This window comes from Symsagittifera roscoffensis, chromosome 3, assembly GCF_963678635.1.
Source record: "Symsagittifera roscoffensis chromosome 3, txSymRosc1.1, whole genome shotgun sequence".
NCBI lineage: Eukaryota > Metazoa > Xenacoelomorpha > Acoela > Convolutidae > Symsagittifera > Symsagittifera roscoffensis.
Genome location: NC_087064.1, coordinates 24,951,312 through 24,963,938, shown reverse-complemented (window position 1 = coordinate 24,963,938; position 12,627 = coordinate 24,951,312). Strand labels below are relative to the sequence as shown.

Genomic DNA, 12,627 nt, shown 5'->3' with positions numbered 1-12,627 from the left:
TGGAGAGACTTTTTGCTTTAGCTTCAAACGGGAAGATGAAAAAGTCTTTTTGCTTTAGCTTCAAACGGGAAGATGAAAAAGGGATGAAGTAAAGTTATAGCTGACACGGTCAACCAATTCGGCGTGCTTATGTTTTGCAATTGCAACAAGTACACAAACTTTATCAATGGACAAAACTAAGCTCAAGATCAGCTTTATACTGGAATTAAACTTTATAAATACTACAAGTGAACAAATTACACCAATAGATAAAATTAAGCTCAAATTCAGTTTTATACTGGATTTGTCAACAATTGGACATAAGAAATTTCAGCTGAAGATGCCAGATCTCTACTAAGTTTTGCATCGGAGTGAAATATTTTTTCGCGTATGGATACTCGAGTCGTCTACCCTTAGATGGCCTTACAATTTTAAAAGGGGTCAATTAAAATGGGCCCTTCCGTCATGCGACGGTACGTGCACAGGTTGGATAGGGCCGTACCAAAGCTATATAAATACATCGGCAGGATTTTATGAGCAAATCAAGTCGATTTTAATGCGTCCACAGAAGTGTCAATTTAAATGTACCCTCCTCGATTGTAGCACAGATAGAAATGTCCTCAAGAAAGCACAACATATTTTTGTTTTTAAAAAAAGTTTAGTGTCCGAGTATGATTTTTTTTTTTTCGGTAATCAGAAATACAAATTACTTTTTTAATCAAAGAACAATGTTATATACGTTTATAAACTGTAGATAATATTTTACAAGAGTGTTATGATATTGCCTCCAGTATACAGCCGGCGTTTCCGCGCTGTATCGCAAGATCCAGTCTTTGTCGCAGGTACTTAAAAGCCAACACCTCGCCTGTCGTATCTCGGATTTTTCTCGCTAGGTTTTGTAAAAACGTTAGAGATGACCTGCCGATTCCACCTAAGCTTTCAATCGCCACGGGCTCAAAAATTACTGTCGTTGGTAGATCGGAATAATGGTTCTTCTTACGGATTTCTGCCTGGGATGCGGCATTTGAACCTGGCAACACTCCCAAACGCATATTTGAGCTGGCCAGCCGTGAAACGCAGGTGAAGTCCCAAGCAAGCGTGCATCCTCGCTGTCACGATGTCAAAGTGAGGCCATCTGGCCGTCTTCCGTCAGACCGAAGGAGTCCGATCGGCTCTAAGGTGGAACTGAAGCCTGCTGTTCTTAGGGATTCCTTAATAATTATGTTGCAGTCGTTGTGTCGCGTGAACCTGTGCTTAATTTTGGGACAGACTAAAGGGTGCCTACCGTCTGGTGATGCAACATAGCCACATTTACACTGAAATTGTGCAGTAACGGGGGCTCCGATGCGTAAACCAGCAGCAATTTGGAACTCATTGTCGGAAAGTCTTAGTCCGAGTGTGCGTGATGGGAGAACGGTGGTCCACTCCCCGGACCCTATGGCCTGACATCCAAGAACCCGAGCAGCGTCAAGTTCAGATGTAGCTTCAGAGAGGACCTCGTTTGCCTGTCTCCCAAAAACTGGTTTCAACCATACTTTTTGTGAGGACGAGAGGTCTTGTTCAGCAAAGTATGAACCGCTGATGAGTTCCCAGTGACGTGAGGCGTCTGTCATGCTCGTCTCATGGGGAATGCAATTTAGCAGTTCATGCCTCAAACTCGCCGTTGCTACCATGGATGCTATGAACGCTGATGAACTGACTGTCGCCGTGCTGAGAACACCAAAGCCGCTTAATTTGACTGGAAGCGTGATTTGTTTGAAGGATCTGTCATTGATGAAACAATTAAATATTCTTTCTAACTCAATCTTGATCATTCCGTCTATCGCTTGGAGCAAATCTAAATGATAGAAAGCTGGACTTGAGCGCAAAATGAACATCAACTTGGGTATGAAAAAGCAGTTTTTAATGAGAAAAAACGCTGCTTGACATGAGAGTTTCTCTGTTCGTTTGATGAGAGTTTGAATGCCTTCGAGCTTATTTGCTAGCTCGGTCCGAATAGCTTTTTGCCCTAAACCAGCTCCTAGAAGGGCTGTGTCGTCGGGATCAACGCATTGAATAGAGGGAAACTCCTTCTTGAAGGCACTGTAGATGGAAGGACTTTCATTCCCAAACGCTGTGACCTCGCACTTTTTCTCATTCAGTAACAGCCCGATCTGAGCGGCTTCATGTTGGATCATCTTCAGATCGTCCAGTGCAGTTTGCCACTTGTCTCCAAAGGACACGTCATCCAAATATCCACATTTAAAGTAGCTATTGATCTTGAGAATAAGTGGGTGGATAGCCAGGCAAAAACCGAAAAAAAACCGAAGGTCAAAAGTATCATAGTAACCGAGGTTACAGTCATGAGTCCCTTCATCATGTATTCCAGTCAAAATCCTTGGAATTTTCTAGATATGGAATTGATAATGATAAAAGAAGATGTCAAGTGTTTAAGTCCTTTTCATTTAAAATCGATACGGGTTACGCTTCTTCAATAAGAACACGCAACTCGACACGAGATAATATAATATACAAGTGTTACAAGTAAAAAATTTCGTCGAAAGTTATTTTGTCATTTATTGTTCCGAGTACGCAAGCGGCGTTCGCAATCTGTATTGCCAGGGAGATTCTCTGTTTTAAAAAGCTGCCTGCTCTGGGTTCCTCAGTGCATATGCTTAGGTTCTTACAAAGCTTGCTCAAAAAAACTTCTGTGCTGGGGCCGGCCGCGCCCTGAATTTCAAAAGCTAGCGGTTGAAAAAGATATCCATCATTTACAAGATCTTTATATTTGTCAATTTTTCGCTCTTCCGCTTCAGCGGCAGCCGTACCAGGGTTACAAACAGACCCGGCATTAATCCTACAAGGGGCTAAGGAGTCTACTACCGTTACATCCCACAAGAGCTGCTTACCATCAGCCCATGGAACGAGCGTCAAACCGTCTGGTCGCTTCTGATCGGTCCTGTAGAGGTGTCTTGGTTCTAAAACAGACGGAATGTGAGTAGATGATAGACTCTGCTTTATAAGGGCATTCAGGTTTGAATGCCTAGAGAATCTCCCTGCACTTTTGAGGCAAGAAAGACCATGCCAACCATCCTCGGTAACGTCTTTTCCGCACACGCATTTATGCCGTTCGCATATTTTTGATCCTAATCGAAGTCCTATCGCAATTCTGAGTTGTTGGTTCGACAGTTTTAACCTTAAATTTTTGCAGGGGATGACGTTCAACCATTGGGATCCAAATCTATCTTGGAACGCGTTGAACCTTTTCACGTCCGTTGGTTCGAGTCGTAAAATCAAGTCTGGAATTTCGCTGTCAAAAATTGGCTCCGTCCAATTTTTTTGGATTTCATTTTCCGGAGCCATTTCAATTTTTCCAAGGTCAAACCACCGTTTAAGCGCATCATCATAGGTTCCATCCACATGCTCCAAACCAAAGATTTTGCTCAAGGCATCTTTCGCTCCTACTGCTGAGGCTAAGAAAGCGGGTAAAGCGAGTAGACGAGCGGAAGAAACGCCCAAGCCACCCTTGGCTGCCGGGAGAACTGCTTGTAAAAACTGGTTATCATCCATTTTCACGTTAGTGACCTTGCATAACGAATTTCTTAGTAATTTATCGTAGCGTTCCAAAAAATCATTTTGCAAAAAACAAGGGCTCGTACGCAAAAAATATAGGAGTTTTGGCATGCTAAAGCAATTTTTCAGGAGGTAAAAACCATAATGGGCGTCTAGTTTGTCAATGACATCCGAGATTTTTTCAAGCTCCCTAATTTTTTCGTCGAGTAATTCTTTTCGGCAAAGTTCGCCGATTGGAGATCCTAAAATGAGGAGTTCTTCTTTTGTTTTTATTTTTATTTTGGGGCATATTTTTCGAAATTGTGTTAAAATTGAATTATACTGTGTACTAGTAGTCGGTCCCAAAAAACAAAGTTCACACTTCTCAGTGTTTAAGCTCAGGCCGTAAATTTGTTCCGATTTCAGAATGTTTTTAAGGTCCCGGAGTACTACCTTATAGTCGTCGGCTAAATTCCCATCATCTAAATACCAGATGTTAATTTTCGACTCCAACTGTTTGACTAGTGTATGAATTGTTTCCGCAAAAAGGGGTGGGGTTTCAGGATCACCTTGCTGAGTTCCGTCTTCTGACATTATGACAGAGCTTCCGTAAAAAAGGTAACTAGGTTTAGCATACGCGCAATGGGTGTAATTATATAATTCGGGGCGATTTGAAAAAACATGATTCAGCATTGTTTCTCTGTTTAAAGAGTTAAAGGCATTCTTAAAATCTAGTTTTAAAAGAACAGTACATTTTGGATTGTCGTCGCGTTCAATTAGGTTTCGAAACGAGTGCGCAGCTATTTCTGCTCCTCGTTTGGTACCGCATCCTACCTGTACGTTTCCGAAAAAATTTTGTCCCTCGGAGAGGGCCTTGCTTCCAGCGCATTTAGACGCGATACGTCTCAGCGTGTTGCCTATGGCAATCGGTCTCAACCCTCCGTCTATTTTTATGAGGGCGATAAGCTTTGCGCCAAAAAAGAAAGGTCTTAGTGGTTCCGGTATTTTGCCATCTCCAATGAGGTTTATCAGCTTAGTAAGCGATTTCAGAAAATTAAGTCCTGCACTGCCATTCGACTTACTAACAAGATCTTTAAAAATTTGAGGAAATATTTTATCAGGACCTGCTGCTGATCCGTTTGGAAAGGACATTATCGCTTTGTATAGGTCGAAATCGGTTACGAAAAAACTATCCAACTTTTCTGGATTTGGAGCTGCAAATTTGGCTCGCTGCGGGTGCTTAGATAACAATTTTTGATAGTTATCAGTTGAAAAAGGAGCTATTTTGTCATCCGAAGCAGCAAGCCTTATTCCTCCCTTTACATTTCCTTCATCGAGCTTACTACTTATTAACTTTATTCTCTGCTCGAGGTCACTCAGAGGCGGGCTTGAAACTTGGGGATGGGGTTTTGGAAGTGACACGTCATTTGCTCGAATTTTTTTATTTATCAAAGAGCTCATGCTTGTGGTCTGTTTGCGTCCACTTCTTTTCGGTTGCTCCAAAAAAAACAAGAACGACGTTAAAAAAATTAGCCATTTTGTAACATCTTCTACATTGTAGACGATGTCATTTATTTTGTCCGACAGATTTTCCGCCAAGGGAACACGCGAGTCTTTTGGTACTCTCTTGAGTACTCGGACATTTGAGATGGCTGTATTAACATAATTTTCTAGCACTAAATCATTACCTATTGTTGCTTTATTAACAGATTTTACATCAACGCATAAAGGACACTGAAACCATTGGGTTTTCTTAGAGTCGCTAAGAGAAATATTTACACAACTGATATGATACCAACTAGAACAACAATCACATTTAATCCAATTTATCAGTCCTGAAGGTTTTAAGCAATCTTTGCTTGTACACTCTTTGTTGTTTTTCCTCATCTTGACGCAGCATAAAGGTAAAAAAAAGGATTTTGACTGGACTTTAGGGGACTGAACTAAACCATGATAAGCGGTTAGTGGGAATTTTACAAATCAGCAAATAAAAAAAATAAATCAGCAAATAAATAAATGACATCGTCTTGGTGATTTTGCGTGGACCGAGTATGATTAGTTTTTTTTTCATTTAGTTTCTCAGCTAGTTTCTGGACAGTTTTTTCTAGAGCCTGGTGCTGCTCGTCCGGTCCACGCAAAAACTAGTGGAACAAAGCTGCTTTTAAAAGAGTGCTATTAGCCACTTAATCCCCGTTTACTCACCATCCCAGCAGCTTCCTGGAAATTCATCATAATAAACTTGTTGTTATTAATGGCTTCTCAACAATATAAATCGTCAGCAACTTCATCTCGTGTTTCACTTTTGTGACATTCGACCAGAATGTGAAAAATGCGATCTCTGCAGAATTCGAATTTTTAGCAGCGAGCCTTCCGGATTGGTGATTATTAAGAACTAAGAACGTTATTGGAACGATTGGCCAGACGGTGAGGGCTGGAATATTCTGGTATTTTAAAATTTCAAAAATTCGAATTATGACGCCATATTTCTGAGAAACGTCAGAAACGGCCATTTTGGCTAAAACAAGAAAGAAAAACAGAACAACATTAGCTGCGCTAACAACAACTACGAAATCGAGATTGGAAAACGACAACGAGTTACAGAGTAACAGAGAACACTCCGAGTTGCAACTATTGTGCCGCTACAATAGTTGCAAGGCCGTTGCGAACAACGGTGAAGGGTGAAGGACGGCCTTCCGGATTAAGAAGAAATCAGGATTAACCAGCTTGATCCAGCAGATTCGTCAATCCGGAGGGGTAAAGGAACTGAAACTTTTATCCTGTTACATAAACTTTTAGCTTCCTGTCATGTCCTGACTTGAATTTAATTAACATCTAGATTCATTTTGATAAGAATGAGAAGCTAGGAGTTGGGGGAAAGGGTTGATCCATCTTCGATGGAGATAATGATTTTTATCTACTGAACAAAAACAATAGTAATATAATGAGTAGTAGCCCCTGTTTTTAGGAGTGACCTCGTGGTCTGGGGATACTGAGACCCAGCAATGAGCTCACTATTTCCGCATGTAATCTAGTTAATTTAAGTGTTTTGACCGAAGCCGAAAGCAGTAACGTTTTTGTCGACCCGATGTTAGAAAGACCACCGAAAAGTACTGGCTTGGTAGAGACGGTGAAAAGCATGCAAAGCTCTGTTTAGACGTTAGCCAGTCGTCTGAAGACTTAGTTTTGTCTTCCGTCGATATGTATCTTCCTCGCGAATGTTACATAGATGTTTTTATGGCGCTCCTGGGTGTTATTTGTTTTTAACATCATGACCGGCAGAACCGTTAACGAGCACTCCGCGCCGAGCGGATGCTCACATTAACGCCCTTAATAGGCCTAAACCGCCGGGGCGGAAGGGAGGTTCGGAACGCGGAAGCCTTCCGGATTACCGTGAATAGCTTTTTAACTTAGTTAAGACCGAAAATTCACGAACCAGGAAGGGTGGGGGGATTCGCGGTCCCGTCATCTCCTGAATGGTTCGTGACCAAAAACACTTAAAGATATATATAAAACCAAACAAAAAGTAGGATAGTACCCAAGAAAAACAAAAAACATTAAAAAATAACCTAAAAAACCAAAAACAGCAAAAAAGTACAAAAATTAGTAGAAATCATCCCCCCAGAAAAGATGTGATCCGACCCTCCCGTTTGTTGTTGATAGATATATTGTTGTTACAGGCCTTTATATCGGTCAGGATCGTTACGATCAGTTTTGTAGGCAAGCAGACTGATCCGGCAAGCAGTACAAGGAGCAACAAGAAGGGGCTCAACGACAACAACAATCGACTGTTGGGTATCGTTAGCAAGTTTTGTATCCCTTTTGGTACAAAAATTAAGATAGTAATCTGTGGGGGGCTCGACAGTGCTGCACTGTAGTGACCCTTCACCGAACTGCGAATATCCGAGTTAAGCACCTTAATTCGGATATTAAACAAACCCGGAGGGGTATAGTATTACTAATATTATTATTTATATAGCCTATATTAATAGTCTTCTATCGTTTTTCAGTCAAAAACAACGAAAACAGACCGGTTTTTAGGGTCAAAATAGCGATATTTTGATCCCCCCACAAGTCGCGATTTTTGAGATATCGATAATTTTTGAAACAGAAAAAAGCGCTAAAGTAGTGTGTTACATCGTAATTGCACTACCATAATAGATAGAACCGGTTAAGTTTAGTTCGGAAGTGGTTGGAACTCTTTTGGAACCAAAAAACCGAATTTTCGTGATTTTTGAGAAACCGAAACACTAAAAATTCAGAAAATTTTTTGAAATTTTTGAGTTAGAACAGTAAAAATAGTTGTTCGGACAACGTCCACTAGTGAATCTACAAGTTTTAAAACCCGCTACCCGAAAGCCTTCCCGGTTGCAGAGAAATCGAACTTAACGTGTTTGATTTGGTGGATTCATCAATCCGGAGGGGTACAGGTAGCATAGTTTTTTTGCAAATTTTTTCAACTAAAGCGTTTTAGATCGGGTCTTTTGCATTGAACTAGAAGAATATAGGCCTTCTGAGCTCGGATCAATAATTTTTAGGTCGAAAGGACCTGATTTGCGGAAAAAATTAGGCGGAACCTATAAGAGAGAAAAATTTTTTAAGTTTAGAAAAAAGACGTTTTGGTTAATAACTTTGGAACTACTGGGCATATCGAGTTGATCTTGTTACCAATAGATCAGAAATTAGCTGAGCTTACTGATAAGGACAAAAGTTTTTCGGAGAAGTAAGCGTGAAAATTTTTTTGAGATTGTTTTTAGCAAATTCCTCAATTTGGAAGTGTACACCCTTCACGTTTTACAAAAATTTTTTAGAAAAGCCCTTATACCCCTAACAAGAGGTAATAGCGGTTGAATAAAGTAACTTTAGGCTGTACTAGACGAAAAGAGAAGGCTAAAGGCACAGCAAAAGCTTAAGCGAGCCGAAGTTAGGCGAGCGATAAGACCCTTCACCGTTAGTGTGAATTGTCAAATAAGAGGCTTAACTTCAATCCGGAAGGGTCTAGGAAAGTAGTGCATACCCTTCCTAGTTAATTGAAAGAGCAAAATTGCATCGGAGAAGGTATCCGGAGGGGTATAGGTTGAAAGTAAGAAATCTCCGAAAAGCTACTTTTACAAAACCGGAGGGTTCCCAATCCGGAGGGGTCAAAATTTTTTTTTTCAAGTTAGGAGGGTTCCGAATCCGGAGGGGTCTTATAATTGCTAATTCGGAGGGGTCCAAATCCGGAGGGGTCATATATTAACTAACTCAGAGGGGTCCCAATCCGGAGGGGCCTAGATTCTGCCAGTCCGGAAGGGTCCTATTTGTGCCAATCCGGAGGGGTATTATTTTATTAAAGGACTTAGGTAGACGAAAGAAAGACTAAAAAGTGAGAGGTATTAGGTTATTAGCACACAGGCTAGCTATCAGTGACTGCACTGGTAACTTGCCTTTCAATAAGAACCAGAACAAAACAAAACAGGTTCGAACTCGGAGATTCGCGACACTAAGTCTAAATTAAAAAGAGCGTGATTCATTGGTGTGGATTGTAACATAATACGTTTTTGGGAAAAGTGACTGCCCTGAGGATTTTAGTAGGTCTAGCTCGGGCAGTCCGAAGGCAGATAGGTAACACAGTACTCGGTGGGTGCAATAGACGCCCACTTGAGAAAATTACTGCCTTCAAAGTTTTGTCTGTTTGGTGCAGCACCGAGCAGGGAAAGCTTTTTCTTTAAAAGACAGGTTCGGTTATTGTACTGCGACCGACTAAGAGTACATTACACATACGTTTTTTTTTATAGAGGTATTCATTGTGTGACATTAAATATATATATTTTATTTTTTGATTTTAAATCAACATAAACTGTGCTTGATTGGGTAGTGAGTACACTATCTTTTAAATTGACTGATAACATCATATTGTGCTAGTTTTCAAATCTTACCACCGATAATCGGTTAGTGTGAATAAATTTTATACAAACTGTACCCTGATAACATACAGGGATTCGTGGTCACTATTTAATAGAATCTTGTGAAAATTATTGTGTTGTGTCATTATTATTGTTAATAAAACTATAAGGTCTCTAGCAATCGGGTTAAGTATAGGCATTAAAAATTGACAAATAGAGAATGAGTCTAGACAAGTCAAGGATACCAAAACGAGGTAATAGCTCTAGGAAATTCGTACCTGAAAAGCAAAGAAAAACGATGACCGATCCTTTTGTGGATTGGATCAAGCGATCCCGGTCCGATAAAGGGGAGACGGTTTCAGGCAGAATGGTTGAAACGAGAAGTCAGAAGACCTCAGAAGAGCGGAAAGAACTGTTAGAAGTGGAGGTCAATACGGACCATACCATGAACGACAACCAGGAAGTAAATGGACTGGAAGGGAGAGGCAGAAGGCTGGCGAGTGAATCTACTCCGGTAGAACAAGGCCATGATTTTGCCACTTCCACCGGGATATTGGATCGAGAGGAGATGTCGGAACTGTCTGACATCTCGACTGAAATAGCGACAACTAGAAGATCTCCGACAGACAACACTATGATGGCAGGAGGAACTGGGAAACAAACAACGTCATCATCATTCTCAGAAAGAATGAAGAACACCTTCGGAAACATCTTTCCATTCAGCATGGGAGGAGGAGCAGGAAACGACGGTGAATCCCAGGAGGAAGAGGATGAAGATGAGCAAGGGGACTTTGGATCTCAAGTCAGCCTCAATAGTTTGATCCAGGAGAATGAGGCACACGTCGGAAGAGAGACTGGAACCATGGACAAATTTGGTGTAGTGACAACGATAAGCAAAGAGGCAAACACACCGGGCCAGTCAAAAGACTTCGCGATTAGGACAAGTTCAGAGCCACAAACTGGAGAGAGTAGAACCAGAGGGCTAGGCAACGCGTTAGCGGATCCTGAAATAGATAATGAAAAGACGTCGAGGCAGAGAGTTAAGGCTCGGATCTCGACCAGCACGAAGCTACCTGGGACCGACAGGGTTACACCACCACTAGTGACGCCACTCGTGGATAACGGGGCAGCACTAGAGGAAGCCTTAAACAACATAGTGGACAGTTTAGGAGAACAAAACGAGCAGATGTCAATAAGGATGAGTGAACTAGAAAGGGCAGTCCACATTGAAAGAGAGAGTCTGCGGGAAGAAATAAACCGCAACAGACAAGAAGTTGGCAGGAGCGAAAAACGCTTGAAAGAAAGAACGGACGAACATATGGCGAGGAACTTGTCGCGAATGACAAGAGAGGCGGAACAGCGAGAGTTACGCTTAAGAGACGACATGGAGAAGTTAATAATTCAACAAGAGCAGTCTCTTGGGACTCTTGACACAAAGATAGACGCGATGATGGAGAGGCGAACTCAGGCTATCATGGATAGGTTGGAGGGCTACTAAGCAGCAAGAGTGGACCAAAAGAAGGAGAACCGAACTCGGGAGGTCCCAGCAGGGAACCGAGGGTGAACCGAACATCAAAAGAGGAAGACGTACGGATCCACTAGAGGCAGGGGCAGTTCATCAGGCTATGCCACAAGGGGTAATGGAGCATGGGGCCCGAGCAGTAGAGCAAGTTCAACGGGGAACAGACAAACCTCTAAGGAACGACCAACGCAAGGCACACATGCGACTGGGAGAAGTGATTCCGGCAACAGGGGGCATGCAAGCCCGAGGAGGAGTCATGTGGGCCAAGCGGGAAACACTCACGGCGATTCGGATTGCAGGGATGCACCGCATACAGAGCCTTCGACGAGGTGTGAGGACACTCAAGCAGGACACTCAAGGGATGCTACAGCAATGGCCACAGCATTTGAACCCCTAAACAGGTCTTTGAAGACATTCCTGACAAGGTTATCAAGAACCAATGAACGCAGTGAGAAGTCCAGAAGAGTCTTTAAGAAACCAAGATGCTACAAAGACGAATCTGATGGCTGTATTGATACCTGGATAGAGGTAATGAAGCTGCATTTCGAGGAAGAGGACTTGTCGGAGAGACAGGAATGCAGTGCGCTCACCAGCAATTTAGAAGGGACAGCCCTGAACTGTGTCATGGCGAAGAAGCAATACCAACGTGACACTGCTGAGAAAATCTTCGAGATCTTGTTAAACCGTTTTGGATCAGGGGTGCAGGGGCACCAGGCGATGATGCGCTTCGAGAAACGGAGGCAACGAGAGGATGAAACGATAGACAAGTTTCTCAATGATTTGGAAATGCTGAGGAGACGCAGCCATCCGGACGAGTCAAACCGAAGGATGAACTTGGCCGTAGCCTCGAAATTTATCGATGGTGTGAAGAATGATGAACTTCGTACGATGCTAGCAACGCATTACACACCACTATCAACCAATGCGGCCACACCGGAGGAGTTGAGGCTCAAATCAAAAGAGTATCTTTTGTTGAAACCTCCTTCGAGATCTGGATATTACAAGAACAATTATGGCAATTTTAACAACGGACCAGCGAACCAAGGGAACAATTGGTACAAACCGAGGGATGATATGGACAAGAGACGCTCTTGTGCTAATTGCAGTTCAACGGACCATCATATGTCAGCATGCCCAGCTTACAAACAAGGCATGAAAGCAATAGGCTTTAGCCTCGAGGACCAAGATGCGTCAGAGTTGGACCATGAGGATTTCATGAGAGGAGTAATTGCGAAATTCGGCCCGAGGTGTTTCTTTTGCAACTTGGAAGGTCATTTTGAATCAGATTGTCCGCAATTCTGGGATGCAGTGGCAGACATTAAGCATCCAAGACATGAAGAAGCTTTGTCAGGAGTAAAAGCCAGCAAGGCTCGACTTTTGAGTGAAGCAGAAGCACGCAGAAAGGATAAACCTCAAGAGCTGGCGGCTAAGAAAATGCAAGCGGTAATAGAGGAGACACGTGAGCCGGAACCAGCAACCGCGGCTCACGACTTCAAGATCGATTATAAGGCAGCCGCGAGGGATGCTCTAAATAGAGTGCAGCAGGAACTAGTGACGAAGGAGATCGAACAAAAAGTGAAACTTGAACTGGAAAATGAGAAACTTCAGGAGCAACTGAATACCTTCGAAGCAACGGAGTTCGAAGAAACGAAAGCACCAAGCAGTTTGAGCATGAAACTTAATGTGATCTCCGGTCAGAGCTTCGGCATGGTG

At 42.4% G+C, this 12,627-nt stretch overlaps 1 protein-coding gene across 1 annotated transcript in view; it reads right to left on the bottom strand.

Annotated features, from left to right (window-relative positions):
* The window catches only part of LOC134841515 (leucine-rich repeats and immunoglobulin-like domains protein 2), a 441,437-nt gene that overhangs the window by 22,611 nt on the left and 406,199 nt on the right, over positions 1-12,627 (bottom strand). The window lies entirely within an intron of this gene.